Here is a 24,613-nt window from a genome sequence, read left to right on the forward strand (position 1 = left end):
TCAGTGTGATCATGTTATGTATCTGACCCCAGGAATGTGTCAATAAAGTTTCCCCTTCCTGGGACAATGAATTCACGGTGTTCTTATTTCAATTTCCAGGAGTGTATTAAACAACATGTTTTTCTGGCACTGATTAGAACACAGACACTCGAAAACAATGCGCTATTTTTAAATACGAGTTAATGTTCCAAAAGGACACTATGCGAAACCAACACGAAAGCTCTTCACCTAATTCCAACGGGCAGTCAGAGTGAGTGATGATCTAGCAGGGAATGTTGGCCCTAGGTAAACTGTACTCAGGAAAATCTCGCCACGGTCCCAGGAATTATTCAGCAATATCCCAGGACATCCGTCCAAGGAATTGCAGCAGAGACTGGTTTGAAGCGTTCCATCACACGGAAAACACTGTGACTGGGCCTACACATGCTCCCATTCACAATCCAAAGCCACCAGCCGCCTGTACGAGCTGTGCACTAAGGGCTGACTTTGCGAACCAGATTCTCAGAATGACTGATAATGAAGGACTTGATATTGGACGTATCTGGTTCACAGATGAATCACACTTCCATATGAATGGAGTCCTGAATAAGCAGAACTGGTGATTTTAGGGTTCCAAATATCCACATTTGTGTGAGGGGAAGCCACCGTATTCTCCCAAGGTTACTGTTTGGGCTGGGGTATGCAGCTGATTTATAATCGGCCCTTTTTATGTGAGAAGCGATCACTAATCACCGTTAAGTTGCAATTTTGGAACAGTCTGCCACAAAACAGCTATCGTCGGAGTATCGACAAGGCACCGAGTGGTTCATGCAATTTGGAGGTATATCACATCACATTGAACAGGATTTTCGCTTCCTTGATGAATACGTGCAGAGCTGGATTGGCCTCCATATTCACTCGATCTAACTTCTTGTGACTGCTTATTGTGGTCATACTGAAAGACACTGTCTGCCGACACCATCCCACCACACTGGACGATCCTGAACCGGTGATCTGTGTGGCATCTGAAACCATTTCCATTGAGACGCTACAAGATGTGATAGTAAATTTGACTGTTCATTTGCGCTACTTCTATACTGCAAATAGTGGAAATTTCCATAGGATTTTGATGGAATTGCCAAGACTGCTTGCAGAGACAATTTAATGACGGACACTGATACTATACAAGCTGCACAGCTTAGAACGCCATGTGTTACTAGCTTTTCGAACTATTTACGAACTTGTGTATAACTCCTGTACAAAATTCTTACAGCTTTCACAATAAACTATGCTTCTGATGCACTCGTCTATCGATCGTGGTTTTCGAGATATTTAATTTTGAAATCAGGGACCTCTTCGCTCGACAACCTTATCTTCATAGCATACATTTTGTTTCTCCACTCATATCAGAAACGTCTTGTGCTACCCTCATGTCTTCGACAGTCTGTATTTTCATGATTAGAAATGTGTTTCTCAATTGTCTAGTGATCACATGAAATCTCTATATACAGTCATCTGTGTAACAGACGTGAAAGTAAACGTACACATTCATTGCATTGCACTAGAGCGCGTTACGTCGCCGGTCGCCAATAGAGCAGATGGCTGTTCACTCTATCAGCATGGCTTGAAGGGTGGCTTCATGCTTTAACCTAGCGAGCAGTCATAAAGTGTTGTCAATGTGAGGTAGCTCGCATATGTAACACGTCAGCCTCAGTTGCAAATGGAAACCAAGCTTTGCCAAGGGTTCAGCCAAAATAATTTGCCCTTCTTCAGAAGCGAGTGACACCAAACTAGTGAATGCCTCCTGAAGAAGGCCAAATTAGTTTGGCTGAATCCTTGGTAAAGCTTGGTTTCCATTTGCAACTGAGGCTGACGTGCTACATGTTCAATTATCACAGTTGCTGACAGGGCTGCACAATGTTAAAAATTCGTAGCTCGCATAATTAGTCTACACCACACTGAACATTGGAACATTCAGCCTCTACCTTGGAATGTATTACAATGAAGATCTGCCTCTTAGTGGTCGCCCAGCGGCAACAACACCACCTTATGACCGCTGCCTACAAAACAATCCTAATAAAGCTCGTAGGTATGCCAGCGTGCAACAAAACAAGCTTATGACTGCTACCTACAAAACTACCAAATATGACTGGCAGTACCCCGAGGAGAAAGAAACAGAACTGCGTGTTGCCTTTCTGGCGGCAAATGGGAGAGCTGTGCCGACCCAGACAGTACGCGACCCTCTCCAACCAAACAGTTTGGCCTATAGGCGCCCATTCAACAGTAAAAACCCTCTAGCATCATGGTGAGCGAAGAAGATGGCCTGAAGAAAACCTCGAGTTGAGCCAGGTTCGATGGCACGTTTCACCGTCGCGTGTAGAGTTTGTCTGGTGCTTGATTATGGTCGTAGACAAGTGTGATGTTAGGCAGACAGGTATGCAGTCCTGTGAGTTCTTCAGTGAGTTGGGTCAGTGATGTTTGGAAGCGTAGTCATGTACATAAGTATTCACTGATGAGGGTAATTTCGGGGATGCAACCGAGTGAGGTGGCGCAGTAGCTAGCACACTGGACTCGCATTCGGGAGACGACAGTTCAAACCCGCGCCCAGCCCTCCAGATTTAGGTTTTCCGGCTGCGAGAGATTAGCCGAGCGGTCTGAAGCGCTGCAGTCATGGACTGTGCGGCTAGTCCCGGCGGAGGTTCGAGTCCTCCCTCGGGCATGGCTGTGTGTGTTTGTTCTTAGGATAATTTAGGTTAAGCAGTGTGTAAGCTTAGGGACTGATGACCTTAGCAGTTAAGTCCCAAAAGATTTCACACACATTTGAACATTCTTTTTAGGCTTTCCGTGATTTCTCTAAATCGCTCCAGGCAAATGTCGAGATGGTTCCTTTGACAGGGCACAGCCGATTTACTTCTCCATCCCTGACACAATCCAAGCTAGTTCTCCGTCTCTACTGATCTCCACGTCCACGGGAAGTTATACTCAATCTTACTTCCTTCCTTCTTCCTTTCTTCCGGAATGTGTAATATCAGGACAGGATTCTCCAACGTACTGTCGAAGCCCTACAGTCAACTTTTCGACGATGAGTTCCTCTTCCAAGACGATAATGCAAGATCACATGCCGCATTTTCGGTAAGCAGAAATTCATCTAAAGGAATCGTCTGTTACACATGCTGCCAGGAACCATATTGAGCATGTTTGGGATTAATTGAAATTTTAATTCTGTTATCGCATTAGTCGTCCTCATAAACTGTTTATTAGATAACTCCGTTATGTGATGCAGATTTTATCTGGCACTGTCGCAACTAAATGCAACGTACTTAATTTGCAACTGTATGCAATACTTCATTAATATTTTTATTCTTATTACTATTAAAAATCCTGCGACGACACTGAAACTATTTGAGAAAGGGAGCGGAGGGGAATCAGACGTCATCTTGGTGGATAAACCAATTCAGTATCCGCCTGGGGAAGCAGACAAACCGCAAACATTTTAATCCAGTTGGTCGGACAGCGATTTGAGCCCATTTTTGTCAAATATTAATTCAGTTCCTTAAATGTTGCTTCACTGTACGATATTTTTTGCACGTCCACTTAAGTAAACTAATAATTCAGCGCTCAAGGCTAGACTAGGCTGCCACGCCGCCTAGCCCCTGTTTCATTTTCTGTTCTAAGCCGTCATTGCTGTGCTAGTATTGGTGAGTGCGTGGTTTGTACGTCAGTCTCCCAGCCATTGATATCAGCTTTCAAAACTGTCACTTCATCTCCTTAGAGTTGTATTTGAGTTTAGCTCCAGAGGCTGAACGGAATCCTTTCAGCAAGGTCAAATATTTGTCCGCAATACGCTTTGATACATTACGCACCATGTTTTGTTAACTAAATACGTTCTACGTGACTCCTGTTGACCGGATTCTCTGTATTACGGCTTTATAGCTGCAACTGCCGCATACTTCATTAGCTAACATCGTCGAAAAGGCAATGTAACGGAACACATTCCTCCTGCATCATTTTGACTCGAATACAATACGTGTTCAGTGCCGCAGGTATATCGTCACTACATTACTTTATTTTCAACGCTACATTAATATTAACATCAAAGGGCTGCCACAACAGAATCCGTATGTGCTAGATACTCTAGGCACTAAACTAACTAGCTTCTCCGAAGTATGAGTTCAGTGAAGTGATAATTATGCCACCGCACTCGATTATTACGTTTGCTACAAAGCTCCATGAATACTGACATCAAACAGATGCCATAAACGAATACATTACTCTTGATACCTGTCGTCGGGTCAGCATATAACTCACGTCGCTGTAATGCAAAAATGGAAGGAAAGTTAAAAATTAGCGTCTTGCCGGCTCCGCGGGAAGGAAGATTAGGGTTTAATGTTTCGTTGACCACGAGGTCATTAGAGAGAGAACGCAAGCTCGGGTCGGAGAAGGATGGGGATGTAAATCGGCCACTCACTTTCAAAGAAACCATCCCACCATTTACCTTAAGCATTTCAGCGAAATCGCGGGAAACCTAAATTTGGATGGCAGGATATGAATTTGAACAGTCATTTCCCAAACTATATTTCAGGTTGTTTTATCCCCTCTTTCGGTTTGTCACTGGAGACGGCGCTTTAGCTCAGTTGGTCAAGGATGAGAAAGACAATCTAGTTTTGTTGAATAAACAATCCTCCCATTCACATTAAGTAAATTGGTGAGGTCACGCTAAATGGCAGTTCGGTGCTTTAGGTGTGCCAGTTCCCGTAGCCGAGGTCACCAACGCACACCTGTGCGGTGGTGCTCCACTCGGCGATAAGCCGGTTCGAATCCTGGTGGTGGATAAAATTTTCACAGCCCGCAAGAGGAGGAGAGGTGGTGACGTTAGTGACGTTACGTTCCTGATCACCAGTCTTTGTGTCAATGACCTGGATTAAATTCCAAACCTCTCGGCAGTGTCCCATGAAGTGAAGGGCAAGTGTCACTGTTGATCGTGATCCGTCCATCGGATGGGAGCTTTAAGCTCTTCAGCCCCTTAGGTGCTATTCGAGAAAGTAGCCTATGTGCCGGCACCAGGTCTACGTCTGCATCTACATCTACATCTACATCTACATCTACATAGACACTCCGTAAGCCACCATACGGTGCATGGCGGTGGGTACCATGTACCACTACTAGTCATTCCCTCTCCTGTTCCACTCGCAAATAGAACGAGCAAAAACGACTGTCTATATGCCTCTGTATGAGCCCTAATTTCTTGTATCTTATCTGCTCGGTCCTTAAGCCAATGTATGTTGGTGACACTAGAATCGTTCTACAGTCACCTTAAAATACCCGTCCTCTAAACTTTCAACAGTGTTTCACGATAAGAATGTCGCCTTCGCTTCTGGGATTCCCATTGGAGTTCCCGAAGCATCTCTGTAACACTTGCTTGTTGTTTTTCTTCTTTCTTTCTATCCTTTGCTTAAGCCATAGTCCCGCAGCGATCGCAGGGTCGGCGTGATTACAACGGATTTGGCAGTTTTACTGTTAGGGATGGCCGGATGCCCTTCCTGCCACCACCCCATACCCCCCAGGATGGAATCAGTGTACCCCAGCTGTCTGCATCTAGTGTAAATCATGAAATAGTGGGGATGTGTTTCAAATGACGCGTGTAACTGAGGCGGAACGCGGGGACCAGCCCGGTATTTACCTAGTGGTATGTGGAAAACAGCCTAAAAACCACATGCAGGCTGGCTGGCAGACCGGCCCTCGTCGTTAATCCACCGGGCGGTTTACATGGGGGGCCGCGCGCCTACCCGAGTCCAGGAAGCACCGCGGTAGCGCGTTCGGCTACCCTGGCGGGTCGCTTGTTGTTCGCTCTGAATTGCTTCGATGTCTTCCTTCAATCCGACCTGATACGAATCCCAAACACTGGAGCAGTACTCAAGAATAGGTCACACCAGCGTCCTTGCGGTCTCCTTGACATATGAACCACATTTTCCAAAAATTCTCCCAACACACCATCGTCGACCATTCGCCTTGCCTATCACAGTTCTCACATGCTCCTTCCATTTCATATCGCTTTGCAACGTTAGACTGCGTCAAACAGCCGCCCGGTGTGTCTGAGCAGTTCTAGGCGCTTCAGTCTGGAACCGCGCGACCGCTACGGTCGCAGGTTCGGATCCTGCCTCGGGCATGGATGTGTGTGATATCCTTAGGTTAGTTAGGTTTAAGTAGTTCTAAGTCTAGAGGACTGATGACCTCAGATGTTAAGTCCCATAGTGCTCAGAGCCATTTGAACCACTTTTCTGGGTCAAACAGGACATTACTAATGCTGTAACCAAACATTACAGGTCCGTTCGTCCTAACCATCCACATTAACTTACATTTTTCCACATTCACACCTAGCTGCCATTCATTATACCAATTAGAACTTTGTCTAACTCGTCTTGTATCTTCCCACAGTCACTCAACTTACTTTACTGTACACCAAAGCATCATTAGCAAACAACCGCAGATTGCTGCCCACCCTGTCCAACAAATCCGGTATGGCACGCCAGTCGGGAACGACAGGGAAGAGAATGCTGTGAGAAGAAGTCAGACAATCGCACACTGACCGACCTCCCTCCAGGATGACAACGCGACAGCAGCAGCACCTATGTAAAGAGGGCATAAGCGCCGAGTCCAACTGGTGATGCCCCAGTTAAATAGCAGCTTCAAGATTAGCGTCTGCTGTAGAAGATTCAACGCTAGTCACTTCGCTTGCACTCTCTATATAGCACAGCCTCGGGATTTTCTATACTGAAGAATATTATTTTGTATGTAGCCCTTTGCTTGCGACACATCTGTGTAATTGCTAAAGTTAAGTATTGTACAGGGTGCATCAGAAAAAATGTATACACACTTTGAACTGTCATAGACAATTTATTTCCCGTTATACAAGGTTAAATGTCTGAGAGAAAGTAATGTTATGTTTCTTCAACAGGTGGCAGCAGTGGCAAGGAAGTAACTGCAACATGGCGGACGCGCGTTTGAGCTTTGAAGCACGGAAGCAGATAATTAAGTGGTACTGGAAGTTTGAGTCTGTAGCTGCGGTTCGAAGACAGTAGGGAAGAGAGTATGGTACAGAACCACCTTCAAGGTTAACAATTACACGTCTACGAGACAAATTCTAAATTCATGGAACAGTGTGTGATGTGCATAAAGGTCGATCAGGGCGACCTCGTGCAGCTACAAGTGATGATTCCACAACTGCGGTCTTGGAACTGTTTCAGCGTTCGCCTCAAAAATCTTCACGGCAAGCGGCACGTGAGAGTAATGTAAGTGCTAGTAGCGTGCTATGCATTCTGAAGAAAGGCAAGTTTAGTATGTATATTCCATGACTGATACAGCAGCTAAGTGACGACAATCCAGATCGAAGGTTAGAATTTTGTGAATGGATTCAGGAGATGCTGAGACGTGAACCGTGATTTATGGGTAGCATAATTTGGTCGGATGAAGCCCAATTCAAACTCAATGGAAGTGTTAGTAAGCACAATTGTGTGTACTGGGCTGAAGATAATCCTCACATTACAGTTGAAAAGGCTGTGAATTTGACCTACACATTTACAAATGTGTGGTACATTTACAAATGTGTGGTGTGGTTTGTCTGCAAGGGGACTCATTGGGCCTTTCCGCTTTGAAGGTACTGTTACTGGAGAAACGTACCTAACAATGCTTGGTGACTCCATATTCCCTGTCATTCGTGCATTATACGGTAATGATGAGTTTTATTTCCAACAAGATGGCGCCCCGCCGCTCTATCATAGGGACATACGACCATATCTGGATCGCAATGTGCCGGGCCAGTGGATAGGACGCAGGGGACCAATAGAGTTTCCTGCACGCTCTCCAGACTTCACGCCGCTGGATTTCTTCTCATGGAGCACAGTAAAAGATTAGGTGTACAAACGTAAACCACGTGACCTGGACACACTTTGGAATGAGATCCAGGCGGTGTGCGCAGAAATCTCTTTGGACAATTTGGTACGATGTACGGAATCAGTGGTGACTCGTACTCAAGAAATGTATTGATGCTAAAGGCCACCAGTTTGAACATTTTCCATTTCCAGAAATGTAACATTGTAGAACGGGAAATAAATTTTCTATGACGCTTCAAAGTGTGTATACATTTTTTGACGCACCCTGTATTTTTCTCATTGTAATAAAACTCATTAACACAACTTCTTTGATTGTTTGTCTAGCGAACCGAGTATGCAGGCTTCCTAGACACTATAAAATGATTTATGTACATAGAGAATAAAAGTTGTCGTACCACACTTTCCTGGGGCACTCCTGACGACACCCTTGTCTCTGACGAACACTCGCCGGCGAGGACGACATACTGGGTTCCACTACTCAAGAAGTCTTAGAGCTTCTCATGTATCTGTGAACTTACTCCATATGCTCATACCTTCGTTAACAGCCTACATTGGGGCCCCGCGACAAATGCTTTCCGGAAATCTAGAAATATGGAATCAGCCTGATGCCCTTCATCCATAGTTCGCAGTATATCACGTGAGAAAAGGGCAAGCTCAGTTTCGCACGACTGATGCTTTCTAAAACCATGCTGATTCATAGACAAACGGTTCACAGCCTCAAGAAAGTTCGTTAAATTTGAACTGAGAATATGTTGAAGGATTCTGCAGAAAACCGAAGTTAGAGATATTGGTTTGCAATTTTATAGGTCAGTTATTTTAGACTTCTTATATACAGGAGTAACCTAAGCTTTTCTCCAGTTGCTTGGAACTTTTTGCTGGGAGAGAGATTCACGATAAATGCAAGATAGGTATGGGGCCAATGAAGCAGAGTACTCTTTGTAAAAGCGAATTCGAATTCCATCCGGACCTGGTGATTTATTTGCTTTCAAATCTTTCAGATGTTTCTCTACACCAGGGATGCATATTACAACGTCGTCCTTACGGCACTCTGTTTGATGGTCGAATGACGGTATGTTTGTAAGATTCTCCGGCATGAAAGATTCCTTGAACTTGAAATTTAAAACTTCGGCTTCCGTTTAGCTTTCTTCAACTGCCACACTAGACTGGTCAACAACGGACTGAATGGAAGCCTTAGACCCGTTTAGCGAGTTTACATATGACCAGAATATTTTCGGGTTCTCTAACAGATCTACTGCTAAGGTATGACGGTAGTAGTTGTTCTATGTACTTAGCATAGATCTTTTCACAGACGCACGAAGCCGGCCGCGGTGGTCTCGCGGTTAAGGCGCTCAGTCCGGAACCGCGTGACTGCTACGGTCGCAGGTTCGAATCCTGCCTCGGACATGGATGTGTGTGATGTCCTTAGGTTAGTTAGGTTTAAGTACTTCTAAGTTTTAGGGGACTGATGACCACAGACGTTAAGTCCTATAGTGCTCAGAGCCATTAGAAACCAGCCTTTATCCACTTACTAGACACACAACTCTCGAGACCATGATTTGCAATGTGGTTAAACTTTTCCATAATTCCTCTAGGTCCATCTTACAGGAACTAAGTGTTGTTAGTTCACTGTCTAAGAGAGATGCTAACAACTGCTTGTCTGCTTGACCCTCTCCCCTCTCTCATCATCATTATACGAGACAAGCATAACACTATGAGACAAGCATAACACTAACATAACAATCGCATAACAAGTACGAGTACGACTCAAATCTCACACATCCGAAAGAAAAGAAGGCAGGGCGCTCAGAGGAAGAACAACCTTTCAGGGAGGTGGCTGAACCCACCCTGTGAGATTTCCCACCCAGCAATGTCACCCGACATTTGCATTTTAATACTTCAAGTACTGCAAACTCCATTCCTGCATTAATTTATGTATCGAATTTTACAGATATGATCGTCGAAGAGGGGCTAGAGCCGGAAACTTGTATCTTAAACTCTATTAGCAGACTCAGCATTTGCACATGCTTCTACGAAAAGAAAAAAAAATGATAAGGTGCATGTTTAACGTCTCCTCCATACTTTCCCATTATTCTCCAAATAAACGGAAGCTAATTATTCTCTGTCCCTACAACGGACATTATGTGCTAGTTATATTTCATATGGCTTTGCACGTTACGTCCATATACAGGGTGTAAATTTTAAGTTGACAAAGCAGAATAACTCGAAAAATAAGCTTCACACGATAAAATGTGTAGAATCCAAAGTTGATTATTTTCGAGGGGGACATCTGTGCTAAAATTTCAAATGGGAACCCCCGTTTTTCATTGCAGAATCAGATTCTACAAAGAAACTACGTACATTTTGTCTTAAACATTTGTGTTGATTCTTAGTAGTTGGCGCTGTAATTCAAGAAAATCCACGTTCTCATTTTTGCCTGGAAAATGGATGCGGATAAATAAAAAATACTTATTTACTTCGTAAATTTAGATTCGCTAAAATTAAAACTCTCCCTCTCTCCCCATAGGGTGGGGTTTGAGAGAGAGGAATTAGAGTTTTACAAATATTGACCCAAATATTATTTTTTTCGCAGATTCGGATAAGTTTTGTTTGTTTCGAGGTCATGACGCCACACAACTTCTAATTATCAAACAAATCATCTGACTAGCTAACTGACTAACCAACATCCTATTTACTAACGAGTGAACTCATTGACTCACAGAGTAAACAAGGTAAAAGACTAACTGAGGAAAAGACTAACCCAAATATTTGGGTCAAGATTTGTAAAACTCTAATTCCTCTCTCTCAAACCCCACCCTTTGTGGAGAGACGGAGAGTTTTAGTTTTAGTGAATCAAAATTTACGAAGTAAATAAGTATTTTTTTATCCGTAACCATGTTCCACGCAAAAATGAGAACATGTATTTTCTTGAATTACTTCGCCATCTACCAAGAATCAAAAGAAATGTTTAAGACAAAATATACGTAGTTTCTTATGTAGAATCTGATTCTGCAATAAAAAATCAGGGTTTCCCATTTGAAATTTTAAAGTTGTCTCCTGCCCCCACCCCCAGGGGGCTGGGATGGCGGGTTAATTTTAGCACCAGCAGATGCCTCCTCGAAAATAATCAACTTTGGATTCTACTGATTTCTTCGCGTGAAGCTTATTTTTCGAGTTATTCTGGTTTGTCAAGATAAAATTTACACCCTGTATAACAGGGAGACAAATGAAAACGAGGTAGATGGAAAAAATTAAGTAAACTGTTTATTATTACAGAACTGTTAATTCATTTATCGTACTGTGAAAAAAGACAATCAGTCACTTCATGGAAAAATGTTTGTGGTTGCCTACGGAACATCTTCGTCCTAAGCAAATCGACTGTCACGAATGTCTTTCTTCATGGCTCCAAAAGTATGGAAATCGCATAGGGAGAGATCGAAACTGTGTGGAGGGTGTGCAAGGACTTAACAGCGAAACTTCTGCAGCCTAGTCGAAAAAACCTTGGCAACATGCGGGAGGGACTATTCCCACATTTCCCTGATGATGGAGGCCTGAAAAGAAAACATTCGTGCTCGTCGATTTGCTTCTGACGAAGAGGTGCACGCCTGCGTACCGTCAAGGATCCTTAGGCAAACGCAAACATTTTTCCATGAAGGCACTGACCGTCTAGTCTCACAGTGGGATAAATGTATTACTAATTATGGCTATTACTTTTCAAATAAAAAAACAGTTCACTGATTTTTATCCATATATCTCGTTTTTATTTGACTGTCGCTTATATTTTATCAACGTGACTGTTTCAAGCAGTACACCAATCATACTGTATTCGAGCATTACAGGATTATTTTCGCACTCATCAGCAGTAGCTTACATTCCTCAACATTTAGAGTAGGTCGCCATTTGTCACTCCATATAGTAATTCTTTCTAAGTCATCCTGTGTCGACATACAGTCAATCAACGACGAGACAGTCCCGTACACTACAGCGTCATCAGTAAGTAGTCACAGTTTGCTACTCACTCTATTCATCATACAGTTAATGTACATATCGAATAGGAGTGGTCTTACGCATTTTCCTGGACACTCCTGGCGATTTCATTGTCTCTAATGAACACTCGCCGTCAAGGACAGCGTTCTGGAATCTACTATTTAAAATAAATGTCGTCGAGTGACTCTCACATCTACGTCATCATGGTCACATGGAGGGAATTAACAGATTTTGAAAGCGGAATGCCCTCCCCCCCCCCCCCCCCCCACATGGACCTTGCCGTTGGTGGGGAGGTTTGCGTGCTTCAGCGATACAGATGGCCGTACCGTAGGTGCAACCAACAACGGAGGGGTATCTGTTGAGAGGCCAGACAAACGTGTGGTTCCTGAAGAGGGGCAGCAGCCTATTCAGTAGTTGCAGGGGCAACAGTCTGGATGATTGACTGATCTGGTCTTGTAACACTAACCAAAACGGCCTTGCTGTGCTGGTACTGCGAACGGCTGAAAGCAAAGGGAAACTACAGCCGTCATTTTTCCCGAAGGCATGCAGCTTTACTGTATGGTTAAATGATGAAGGCGTCCACATGGGTAAAATATTCCGGACGTATAATAATCCCCCATTCGGATCTCCGGGCGGGAACTACTCAAGAGGATGCCGTTATCAGGTGAAAGAAAACTGGCGCTCTACGGATCGGAGCGTGGAATGTCAGATCCCTTAAAAGGGCAGGTAGGTTAGAAAATTTAAATAGGGAAATGGATAATTTAAAGTTAGATATAGTGGGAATTAGTGAAGTTCGATGTCAGGAGGAACAAGACTTTTGGTCAGGTGAATATAGGGTTATAAATACAAAATCAAATAGAGATAATGCAGGAGTAGGTTTAATATTGAATAAAAAAATAGGAGTGCGGGTAAGCTACTAAAAACGTCATAGTGAACGCATTATTGTGGCTAAGATAAACACGAAGCCCATGCCTATTACAGTAGTACAAGTTTATATGCCAACTAGGTCTGCAGATGATGAAGAATCTGATGAAATGTATGATGAGATAAAAGACATTTTTCAGGTAGTGAAGGGAGACGAAAATTTAATAGTCATGGGTGACTGGAATTCGAGGGTAGGAAAAGGGAGAGAAGGAAACATTGTAGGTGAATATGGATTGGGGTTAAGAAATGAAAGAGGAAGCCGTCTGGTAGAATTTTGCACAGAGCATAACTTAACCATAGCTAACACTTGGTTCAAGAATCATGAAAGAAGGTTGTATACATGGAAGAATCCTGGAGATACTGCAAGGTATCAGATAGATTATATAATGGTAAGACAGAGATTTAGGAACCAGGTTTTAAATTGTAGGACATTTCCAGGGGCAGATGTGAACTCTGACCACAATCTATTGGTTATGAAATGTAGATTAAAACTGAAGAAACTGCAAGAAGGTGGGAGTTTAAGGAGATGGGACCTGGATAAACTAAAAGAACCAGAGGTTGTACATAGTTTCAGGGAGAGCATAAGGGAACAATTGACAGGAATGGGGGAAAGAAATACAGTAGAAGAAGAATGGGTAGTTCTGAGGGATGAAGTGATGAAGGCAGCAGAAGATAAAGTAGGTAAAAAGACGAGGGCTGCTAGAAATCCTTGGGTAACAGAAGAAATATTGAATTTAATTGATGAAAGGAGAAAATATAAAAATGCAGTAAATGAAACAGGCAAAAAGGAATACAAACGTCTCAAAAATGAGATCGACAGGAAGTGCAAAATGGCTAAGCAGGGATGGCTAGATGACAAATGTAAGGCAGTAAAGGCTTATCTCACTAGGGGCAAGATAGATACGGGCTACAGGAAAATTAAAGAGACCTTTGCAGAAAAGAGAGCCACTTGTATGAATATCAAGAGTTTTGATGGAAACCCAGTTCTAAGCAAAGAAGGGAAAGCAGAAAGGTGGAAGGAGTATATAGAGGGTCTATAAAAGGGCGTTGTACTTGAAGACAGTATTATAGAAATGGAAGAGGATGTAGGTGAAGATGAAATAGGAGATACGATACTGCGTGAAGAGTTTGACAGAGCACTGAAAGACCTGAGTCGAAACAAGGTCCCAGGAGTAGACAACATTCCATTAGAACTACTGATGGCCTTGGGAAAGCCAGTCCTGACAAAAATCTGCCATCTGGTGAGAAAGATGTATGAGACAGGCGAAATACCCTCAGACTTCAAGAAGAATAGAATAATTCCAATCCTAAAGAAAGCAGGTGTTGACAGATGTGAAAATTACCGAACTATCAGTTTAATAAGTCCCGGTTACAAAATACTGACACGAATTCCTTACAGGCGAATGGAAAAACTGGTAGAAGCCGACCTCGGGGAAGATCAGTTTGGATTCCGTAGAAACGTTGGAACACGTGAGGCAATACTGACCCTACGACTTATCTTAGAAGAAAGAATAAGGAAAGGCAAACCTACGTTTCTAGCATTTGTAGACTTAGAGAAAGCTTTTGACAATGTTGACTGGAATACTCTCTTTCAAATTCTAAAGGTGGCAGGGGTAAAATACAGGGAGCGAAAGGCTATTTACAATTTGCACAGAAACCAGATGGCAGTTATGAGAGTCGAAGGGCACGAAAGGGAAGCAGTTGTTGGGAAGGGAGTGAGACAGGGTTGTAGCCTCTCCCCGATGTTATTCAATTGTATATTGAGCAAGCAGAAAAGGAAACAAAAGAAAAAATTGGTGCAAGTATTAAAATCCATGGAGAAGAAATAAAAACTTTGAGGTTCGCAGTTGAACGGAATGGACAGTGTCTTGAAAGGAGGGTGTAAGATGAACATCAACAAAAGCAAAACGAAGATAATGGAATGTAGTCGAATTAAGTCGGGTGATGCTGAGGGAATTAGATTAGGAACTGATACACTTAAAGTAGTAAATGTGTTTTGCTATTTGGGGAGCAAAATAACTGATGATGGTCAAAGTAGAGAGGATATAAAATGTAGACTACCAATGGCAAGGAAAGCGTTCCTGAAGAAGAGAAATTTGTTAACATCGAGTATAGATTTAAGTGTCGGGAAGTCATTTCTGAAAGTATTTGTATGGAGTGTAGCCATGTATGGAAGTGAAACATGGTCGATAAATAGTTTGGACAAGAAGAGAATAGAAGCTTTCGAAATGTTGTGCTACAGAAGAATGCTGAAGATTAGATAGCTAGATCACATAACTAATGAGGAGGTATTGAATAGAAATGGTGAGAAGAGGAGTTTGTGGCACAACTTGACAAGAAGAAGGGACCGGTTGGTAGAACATGTTCTGAGGCATCAGGGGATCACAAATTTAGCATTGGAGGGCAGAGTGGAGGGTAAAAATCGTAGAGGGAGACCAAGAGATGAATACACTAAGCAGATTCAGAAAGATGTAGGTTGCAGTAAGTACTGCGAGATGAGGAAGCTTGCACAGGACAGAGTAGCATGGAGAGCTGCATCAAACTAGTCTCAGAACTGAAGACCACAACAACAACAATGCCCGTCGGACCATCGGTAACAGTGAGTCTGCATTGGGGACCTGTGTCAATAGATTCTACATCTACATCTACATCTATACTCCGCAAGCCTCCTGACGGTGTGTGGCGGAGGGTACCTTGAGTATCTCTATCGGTTCTCCCTTCTATTCCAGTCTCGTATTGTTCGTGGAAAGAAGGATTGTCGGTATGCTTCTGTGTGGGCTCTAATCTCTCTGATTTTATCCTCATGGTCTCTTCGCGATATATGCGTAGGAGGGAGCAATATACTGCATGATTCCTCGATGAAGGTATGTTCTCTAAACTTCAAGAAAAGCACGTACCGAGCGTCTCTCCTGCAAAGTCTTCCACTGGAGTCTATCTATCATCCCCGTAACGCTATCGCGATTACTAAATGATCCTGTAACGAAGCGCGCTGCTCCCTGTTGGATCTTCTCTATCTCTTCTATGAACCATATCTGGTACGGATCCCACACTGCTGAGCAGTATTCAAGCAGTGGGCGAACAAGCTTACTGTAACCTACTTCCTTTGTTTTCGGATTGCATTTCCTTAGGATTGTTCCAATGAATCTCAGTCTGGCATCTGCTTTACCGACGATCAACTTTATATGATCATTCCATTTTAAATCACTCCTAATCCATACTCCCAGATAATTTATGGAATTAACTGCTTCCAGTTGCTGACCTGCTATATTGTAGCTAAATGATAAGGGATCTTTCTTTCTGTGTATTCGCAGCACATTGCACTTGTCTACATTGAGATTCAATGGCCATTCGCTGCAACATGCGTCAATTCGTTGCAGATCCTCCTGCATTTCAGTACAATTTTCCAGTGACACAACCTCTCGATATACCACAGCATCATCCGCAAAAAGCCTCAGTGAACTTCCGATGTCATCCACAAGGTCATTTATGTATATTGTGAATAACAACGGCCCTACGACACTCCCTTGCGGCACACCTGAAATCACTATTACTTCGGAAGACTTCTCTCCATTGAGAATGACATGCTGCGTTCTGTAATCTAGGAACTCTTCAATCCAATCACACACTTGATCTAATAGTCCATATACTCTTACTTTGTTCATTAAACGACTGTGGGGAACTGTATCGAACACCTTGCGGATGTCAATTGGCTGTGATATGATTAACCCCAAGTAATATGGTCAAAAATTTTTCTCGCTAGTTTTCGATAGTACTCTTTAGAACAATGTGACTTAACCATAGCTGTGCATCCACTGAAGGTGATCATGATGATTAAGAGCGCTCAGGACGTTGATAGGTGTCATTTGAGTATTAATCGATTGTACAGTAATGTCATATCTTTGCTCTCGAGCTGTTACATGTAAGCGAGCAGCAACGTTGTACGTTGTATCGCTGGGTTAGTTTATCATCTCTGGTGTGCGCGTAGGCGCAGCAGCATATAGTGGTTAGCTGCGTTAAAGTGAGGAAGAAATTGTAATTGTTATGTTTCAAATGTAAAGTCTTAATTTGTTTATATGTTTAGTTAAGATGATTATGTAATGGTAACTGATCTGAGGAGAAGGAAGTGTAATAGAATGTTTTATTTACGTGAACAGGAACTATAAGGTGATTTTTGGAGTCACGCTTTTATTATTGCAGCACAATTTTTTACCTACCTTTCTATTACAATTTTTAACTGATCATGATTTTTCAAAAGTAAAAAAGGAACCAAGTGTGTTCCAAAAATACTTCGATTTGCAACTAACAGAGAACTGATTGCACCTCACGAGTGTCTCTCTGCAGATATAGTAATTTGCATCTTTAGCATATCAGAGCACAAGACAAAGCAGTACTGCAACGCGTTATCCAGATTTGAGAAGAACGGAGGTAAGGACCAAATATTTTTATGTTTTTTTTTTTCAATCAGGGTCAACTTATGTCATTCAGATACAGTTAGATTTTTCTGTGTTGTGTATCAGTTTTAGTTCTGGGATCTGGGATCAGTTTTGGAATACTAATTATTTAAGTAGTTCTAAGTTCTAGGGGGCTGATGACCTCAGATGTTGAGTCCTATAGTGCTCAGAGCCATTTGAACCATGAACTCAATTTACCATTAACTCTTAACTGCTGCCTGACGATCTATGTAAAGACCTTTAATTGCTTGCAAAAGTTTGCCTCCTATTCCATAATCTCGTAGAACAGACAATAACTTCCTCATAGGAACCCGGTCATATGCCTTTTCTAGATCTATAAAGCATAGATACAATTCCCTGTTCCACTCGTAACACTTCTCCATTATTTGCCGTAAGCTAAAGATCTGCGCTTGGCAACCTCTAAGAGGCCTAAACCCACACTGATTTTCATCCAATTTGTCCTCAACTAATACTCGCACTTTCCTTTCACTAATACCTGAGACGATTTTACCCACAACGCTGGTTAAAGAGATCCCTCTGTAGTTGTTACAATCCTTTCTGTTTCCATGTTTAAAGATTGGTGTGATTACTGCTTTCGCCCAGTCAGATGGAACCTGTCCCGACTCCCACGCCATTTCAATTATCCTGTGTAGTCATTTAAGACCTGACATTCCACAGTATTTGATGAGTTCCGACTTAATTTCATCCACCCCAGCCGCTTTATTGCACTGCAATCTATTGACCATTTTCTCCACTTCCTCAAATGTGATCCTATTTCCATCGTCATTCCTATCTCATTGTACATCGAAATCTGAAACATTACTGATCGAATTTTCACCTACATTGAGCAACTCTTCAAAATATCCCCTCCGTCTGCCCAAGGCATCCACAGGATTCACAAGCAGTTTTCCTGACCTGTCTAAGATACTTGTCATTTCCTTCGTACCTCCCTTTCGAAGACTAGTCGTACAACAAAATTGAAAATCACTTCTCGACATGGTAAACGGCTTGTTTATAGCATTTAGTCTCTTCTGCGTAACAGTCCTCATTTCATAGATGATGTGGTGTCTTATGCAACTGATAATCATTTTGGTACGATTTTAATTGTATTGTACCCCAGTACAGCAGCCTATTAGTAGGCCTATGGACTTCCTATCATTGTAGGATTAATAACAATAAGATACCATAACAGTGGATTCCAGTAGAAGATGCAATTCTCGATTGTACCAAGACACTAGTTACGAGTAACCAGGTGTAGAAACGCAGTTTGTGTGCTGAGTTGAGAGACCTTGGTCTACCTTCGTGACGTATGTTCCGCGGCCTGTCTTTCTCATAGGCCTCGCGTACTATTGGCTTATGTCATCTCACAGTCCCCTCTGCTATAACGTTCCTGGCCTACGTGTCGGCGCTTGACATTACGCCAGAACATTTCTGACTTAATAATGCAAGATGCTGGTTCTTTACACCCAGATAATCAATGCTCGAACATTATAGACACTCTCGATGCTGATATGACTCCGCATTCTGATAATAATGTTGGTGGCAATACTGATATTTTATTTTCTGAGTATAGTAATTGCACACAGATAAATATGGCTGCTTCACTCCCTTTGACAAACTCCGACCCCCAGCCTCGACAAAACTTTGTAAGTAGACTGTTTAGGTTTTTATATTGGTAACGCCACGTAGCGCTCTGTATGAAAATCACTGGCTGTGCTGTGTTCAGTCTGTGGCTGGTTAGAATTGTTGTAATATTCGCTATTGTAGTGTTGGGCAGTTGGATGTGAACAATGCGCATAGCGTTGCGCAGTTGGAGATGAGCAGCCAGCAGTGGTGGATGTGGGCAGAGAGATGGCGGAGTTTTGAGAGCGGATGATCTGGACGTGTGTCCATCAGAGATTGTACATTTGTAAGACTGGATGTCATGAACTGATATATAATGACTTTTGAACACTATTAAGGTAAATACATTGTTTGTTCTCCATCAAAGTCCTCATTTGCTAATTATGCCTATCAGTAGTTAATGACTTCAGTAGCTAGAATCTTTTATTTAGCTGGCAGTATTGGCGCTTGCTGTATTGCAAAAGTTCGAGTAACGAAGATTTTTGTGAGGTAAGTGATTCGTGAAAGGTATAGGTTATTGTTAGTCAGGGCCATTCTTTTGTAGGGATTATTGAAAGTCAGATTGCGGTGCGCTAAAAATATTGAGTGTCAGTTTAATGATGACCAGAATACGCAAAGAGAGAAATGTCTGAGTACGTTCAGTTTTGCTCAGCTGTTTGAAAATCAAATAACGTGAGGGGTTTATCAGCACAATCATTCATAAATTTTTCTAAGGGGAGGCTTCAACTTTTCAGAAAAGTCTGCTACGCATCAGCGTTCTCTGACCACTAACAATTCATATTCATTTTCTCAGTCAGATTTTGAACGCCTGTTGCATGCTATTAAGACGTTATCTCAAGAGAATAATAATCGTTTTGAGGAACAACCCACTCATTTTGCTGAGGAACTTATAGAAAATAACAAGACACTTACGAAACATTTTGATGAACAATCCACTCGTTTTGACGAACTTAAAAACAGTAATGAGTCCCTTACAAAGCAATTTCAAGAATTTAATGATAGATGTTCTAGAAATCATTACTCTCTTACAGAACGTTTTGATGCACAGGCTACTCATTTGGTAGAGCTTAATCACAAATTCGAAGAGAGTAAAAAATCTTTATATGTTCTTCATGACAATGAGAAAGCACTCACCGATGAATTAAAAGACAGTCAAAAAACTTTAACAGTGTGTATAAACAACGTTTCAACCGAGGTTAGCAATGTCACATCTCGTTTAAGCGAACAATCTTAGCCAGCGTGTTTCTGACACAGAAGTAGCCGTTGATGAACAACTTAATACCATTTCTGAAACTCAGCGGTAATGCAGAGCCCTACTTATTGTTGAAATTAGTAGTCGGTACCCAGTGAAGTTGTTGCTACTCTGCAAAACAAAACGTGTAGCCATACTGTACAGTTACAGGCACTTAAAGCTGATACTTCTAAAATCCACGACTAATACGACAACCTCAAAACGGACAAGAACTCGCCGGCACAGTAGCACAATTAAAATTATACCATGACAATCAGCCTGAAGGCACTGACACTGAAGAATATCAGTCTCTTGAAAACTTTCGACAGAGGCAAATGTAAATTAATCGCCAAACCAAACAGGAACTTAATAAAATTAACGCTCGCCTTTCTGACCATCAGAACGATTCCATTTCTCAGGACTGCTCACATAACTTTGCCGCGCATTGTACCGATCATAATATAGAACATCCTTAGCAACAGCTTCTTAAACTGGTCAGAGAAAGAGACTTTTTACAATCACATGTTCTCTCGCACTCCTTTCAACCGACAGCATTATTTTGATAACTTTAGAATCGATCAGTACGACTACAAGCAATTTTTATCTGCCAGGAAATTCAAAGTGTTCCGTAATGGTCCAAATTGTCTACATCCCTTGGACTGGATTCAGCAGTTCACTTTTTCTGTCCTGTCTCTCATAGATTAGAATGTATTTGCAGCTTTTTGAAGGGGGAACCGTCGACGAGAATGCGACCTATTGCACGCCAATGTTTTTTCGGTTGTGGAATTCCAAAGCGCTTTCCTCGCACTGTACTGGTCTGAGACGACGCAGTGTGCAGTAAAAGACGGATTAGTTAATTTACCAAATTTCAACACCTCCAATTTCGAGACTTTAACACAATACTCGGAATATATGATACAAAATTACCAGCAGTTAATTGGGCCATTCAGCCCCTCAAGTTTAATTCACCTCTGCATTTTAAAACTTCCAGGAAATCTGAAATGTGCCTTAAGAGCAGATCAACAAACATCTAACAGATATACGTTTCGTGACGTTTTACAGTTACTTGAAACTGATAAGTCATTTCCTCAACAGAAAAATTGTAATAACTTTTCTAACAACGGTGGTAATCGTGGCACGCTTTTCAGTCGTAATAAGGGTAAGTATTTTGGGAAACAATCAGATTTTAATGGTAATCAGCAACGGAATTTTCAGCAGAACCAGTTTTCCTAATGACTACCAATAACACAATCACAATTTTCAACAGTCTAGTCAGCAATATGCTAATTCAGAACAACACGTAAGGCAGCCTTTGCCGCAATAGCTGTCACAGCAGCAATCATTTTCGCAAAACGGTTCTGGCAATAATTTTGTACACAGGAACCATCTCCGTAGCAACAGACAGCAGCCGTACCAGGAAAACGCCTATGGCAATGTCAAGCATTTTCAAGGTCGCAATGGGAATAAACAGAGAACTAGAAAATTTAATCATAATTACAGGAATAAAGGGTACTTTAATAACAACCATTCTATATGCTTAAATGAACCAGATTCATATTTTCAACCGCAACAAGGTAATCGAAACCATCCGCATTGTTCAAATCACTGAAGTAGCATCTGCCAACTCGCCGAACAGTACAGACGCTACGCAACAACGACCAGCGGACCAGGCGTCAGATGTGCCGACGCCGCGCCAACACGGCGTACATCGCTTTCTGCAGATGTTATAGAGCATATGATTCGCTTAAAACACATCAGTGATTTACTGTTACGTGAATCTGAACAGGCTCTGAAACGTTTCTATCATCTTGATATTACCATTCGGGCTGGAAAACACGTATTAAAACCAGTTCTGAGGTTTGGCTCTTCCGTTACTGTCATGAGTGACGCAGCATTCAACCGCTGCAATTCTGATGATACTTGTCCGATGTTACCTCTCAATAAAATCAGAATAAATGGTGCTGTACCTGGAAAAAATCGTTGAAGTCGAATCTCAAACTCACTCACAGTTTTTCACGAGAGGTCACACATTTTTCGCCAACTTTCTTATCGTTCCATTATTAACAACTGAAGTATTTCTGGGCATCGATTTCCTAAAGAGACATAAAACAGAGCTGGATTTTAAAAACTCTTGTATTACGTTACATAACGACGACAATACGATTTCCTTAAATTTTGACCAGAGTCTCTCTAGCGAGAAACAAGACATTAACCGCCTGCATTTCCTTTCTTCAAACAGAAATAGATACACCACATATTTTAATTTAGCTGACCCGTACTATGAGCAAAACGACGACGACATTGTGATTGACGTTTTAGATACGATTCAGAACAAAGCTGACAATTGTAAAGCCACCTCTGATTCTCATAAACAGAAATTACAGGAAATCTTACAAACTCTTGCTCACGTTTTTGATAATGTACCTGGCGCCATTCGTAGTTTTCTTTACGAATTTCAAGTTAAGCCACAAAACACTTTTGGTGGACGATACTACACCATTCCTTTTGTTTATCGTCAGAAAGTTAAAGATGAAATTAATTCCATGCTTCAACAAGGTATTACTGAACCGGCGGCAAGCCCTTATAACAGTCCGCTTTATATTGTGAAGAAGAAAGATGGTTCACTGAGGCTTGTTCTCGGTTCGAGGCAAATTAATAACGTTATTATTCCAGAAACCGATAGACCGCAAACCTTGGAAGATATTCTTCAGAAATTTCATGGTGTCACAGTTTTCCCCTCTCTTAATTTAAAATCCAATTTTTGGCAGACTGAATTGCACCCTGATTGTCGTAAATATACTGCCTTTCTCTGTTTTGGCATGTGCCATCAGTTCTGTAAACTTCTCTTTGGATTAAACATTTCGTCTGTAGCATTCATCAGAGGTTTAAATATTATTTTACCGGATCATTTGAAAAATAAGATTACCACTTTCGTCTATGATATTCTCATATTCGAAAAGACCTGAGATGAGCAGAATGGTACCTTGAATTCTTTGTTACAAGTCTTTTCTGACGATGGTGTCACAGTCAACCTGAGCAAATCTGAATTCGGCAAATCTAACATTAAATTTCTAGGTCACGTCATATCTGTTTCTGGCATTGAACCTGACCCGGATAAGTTGCAAGCCATCCGTGACGTCACCACACCCACTTCAAAACGTCAAGTCAGAAGTTTCCTCGTTTTGGTAACATTTTTTTGTCGTTTTGTGCACTACAAAGTTCTCGATACCCCAGGTTTGTACCAAATTAGTGACAAAAATTACAACTGGTTTTGGGACGACGGAGCTAAAAAAGATTATCGACGGAAAATTCAACTATGCACAAGCAAAAGAAGAAGAAGAAGAAAACCTTTGTAAGGCTTAAAAATTTACATTTGCTTGAAAGAAGTCATTTTTGTCAGTTTACCCCAGTGCATGAGAACACAGTTTTGTACAATGTCGAAGCCGGACAACGGTTCACTTCAGCAACAACAGTTATTCTTATTTTCATGACTTAGAGGATGACTTACAAATACACTTCCTGACAGAAAGAGTGAACCATCCAGAAGATGAGGAGGATGCGAAATAGAACTATACACGCTGAGAAGGTATGTGATGTTATTGCAGTGATAGCAAAAATCGAGTCAAATTTACCAAAAATTTGGCAGTATGACCCAACTTATCAGTATGGTGGTGCACCCTCTTTCCTGGGTGCACGGACCGATTTGGTTGGGAAGGGTATCATAAGTGGTTGTATATTTGTCCTGAGGCGAGGTGGCCCACAACTGTTGCAAATGGTTCTTAATATCCTGGATACCGGCACTTGGCTGGAGTCGTCCGAGCTGGTCCCACACATGATGTATTGGGGACACATCTCGGGATATTCCTGGCCACAAGAGTACCTCAGCAACACGCAGACAGCTCGTGGAGAAAAATTCCATATGTGAAGAAGCACTGTTCTGTTGAAAAATGGCACCATGATTCTGTCTCATTAGAGGTGACAAAAGAGGATGCAGGTTGCCCGTGACGTACTGTTGTGCTGTCAGTGTTCCCACAATAACTACCAGCTGTGACCTGAAGTTATACCCAGTGACTCCCATATTGACACCAGAAGTAACGCTGTTGTGCCTCTGCATTGGAGGAAATGGACGTCTCCCCAAATCACCACCATATTCTCCTCCAGTGGTCATCCAGCGTAGTACAAAAGCACCGGTCGTCGCTGAAGCCCCTTTGACGTCATTAATGAACAGTCCATACTTCCCGGTCACAGTACCACTCCAGACACAGTCGTTTTGTAGTGGCGTTTCTGGCAGCATATGTGTAGGGCGGTAGTTCCCTAGTTCGGCTGCTACCAGTCTCTGACCAATGCTGCGGGATGTCACACAGTGTTGCAGAGGGTCCATTATTAGTTGTCGGACGGCAGGTGCAGATGTGAAGGCGTTACGATGTGCCTGGTGCACAAGACGGCGATCCCCCTCGTTGTGGTCAGACATGGTCTATTGGAACGTTGATGACGAGCATGCATGTCTTTACGTTCCCACGCTGTTCAAAATC

The sequence above is a fragment of the Schistocerca gregaria genome, chromosome X, assembly GCF_023897955.1.
Source record: "Schistocerca gregaria isolate iqSchGreg1 chromosome X, iqSchGreg1.2, whole genome shotgun sequence".
Lineage (NCBI taxonomy): Eukaryota > Metazoa > Arthropoda > Insecta > Orthoptera > Acrididae > Schistocerca > Schistocerca gregaria.